Raw genomic sequence first — 1,976 nt, 5'->3', positions numbered from 1 at the left:
TCTTTTTTTCTTATGTACTCAGAAGCACAGCTTGTATCAATTTTTAGAAGCAAAGATCACCTAAGAACTTGTGTTACAAACTGCTATGATAGCAGTGTCGGAGCCAGCTTGCGCGCACCTGAATTGTTATAAATACTATAGCCATAAATACACATGGTATATATGGATGAAAGAGCCAATCCAACAATGGAAATGAATTTGTACCAAGAAAAACACTTTCCTCCAAACAATCACTACAACAAAAATAGCTTTTAGCGGCAATAAATATACACAGAGTTTTTACCACATTAGTTAATTGTTATTAAATCCAATGCGATGTAGGCTTTAAAGATATTTACAAAGAGTGTTAATTATCTCTAAAAATACATATTTAACGGCAATTAAGCAGATGAAGTTAAGTAATTACAGGTACATATTGATCAGTGAAATCAATACCATGACATTAAAGAAACTATATATCTGTGAGGGGAAAGATTACCTTGAAAATGAATGAAATATTGGAGATTAGAAACAAGTTAATTAGCTTTGGAGTCAGCTGCCGTCTTATAGTAACTTCACAAGTAGTACTATCAAGTGTGTATACATACATATATTTATCAAGATTACTAATAATACTAAAGAAGTGAACATATATATAATAAAGTTCCCACTTGGACTTGGAGAAGGAAGAGAAAATAAAGAGGCGGTGTCAAACTATGAAAATTCTCATTTCATTTCCCCTTCTTACTCACTTTGCATCATTATTACTCCCTTCGTTTTGATTTATATGTCATCATTTTAGATTTCACATTTTATATAAATATATCATTGTATTCTTATTTAGTATTCTCTTGAAATTAATTTAATAAGTGAACATATAGCCACTCTTCAATACTTACTTTAAACTTGATTAATTCGAATTTAGGCTAAGTAAGGATCATTAAACGAAAATGCTCTTTATAAAAATAATAGGGGAACTTTCGCATATAGTCACCCAAAAATAGCTTAGTTACGCTTCATAACTATAGTTTACTAATTACGATTGTAGCTACATGTTATAGGGAGGAGAGTGGCAAGCGAGATTGGAAGAGGAAGGAGAGAGGCGAGCAAGAGAGGGCAAAGAGTGGAGAGAGGCGAATTGTTATGTATATTTGTCAAAATATTGTATATATGTAACAGCTGTGATATACATATGTATTTGTATATCTGCAAGCGAGATTGGGAGAGGGAGGAGAGAGGCGAGCGAGAGGGGCTTGTATAATTCACATCTCGTTTGTATAATTCCCGGGTACGTTTGTATAATTGAGTAATACAAAGTCTGAAATTATACAAATATGATAAAACTCAAAATAACGAATTGATACAAACATAAACATATGAACTTAAAACAGTTATACAAATTATATTATACAAATCACATAATATAAAGGGTAAATCACATAAATATGCTATATTAAAGAAATATTTACCATCTATGACAATATAATTTTTCTAACTAAATATAACAAATTTTTGGACTTAAGAAATTGTACAATCGCTTGCCTCTTTCTCTACCCTTTTTCATCTTCCTTCGTTTTTTTTTTTAATTCTTGTTCTTCTGTCTCTTTTTCTGTCATTATTATCTTTCTCCTCTTTTTCTTTCTTTTTTAAAAATAAATTATTCTTCTTCTTCTTTGAAATTTTCATATAAATAACTATCTTCAAATCAATTTTTGCCCATATTTCATTATTTTTACCAAAAAATACGACGGAAAAAGAAATGGATAGATGAAAAATTGTACAAAATCATATTTTCAAGCAAAAATTTCAAATCTGTAAAATTATAGCAACAAGAGTTCACCATTAATGGTCATTATAAAGCTTCAAATTTTGAATTCATTATTTGAAATTTTACGAATTTGTGATTAGCTTGGATAGATTGTTCCTACAAATAATTGAAAATGTCGTTTGAAATTTATATCTCAATTTTAAGAGGGTTTGGTTAAGTTTATAATTGA

The sequence above is a fragment of the Solanum tuberosum genome, unplaced genomic scaffold (genome assembly GCF_000226075.1).
Source record: "Solanum tuberosum cultivar DM 1-3 516 R44 unplaced genomic scaffold, SolTub_3.0 scf00225, whole genome shotgun sequence".
Classification (NCBI taxonomy): Eukaryota; Viridiplantae; Streptophyta; class Magnoliopsida; order Solanales; family Solanaceae; genus Solanum; species Solanum tuberosum.
The sequence above is the reverse complement of the archived record's forward strand: the minus strand, read 5'-3'. Positions refer to the sequence as shown.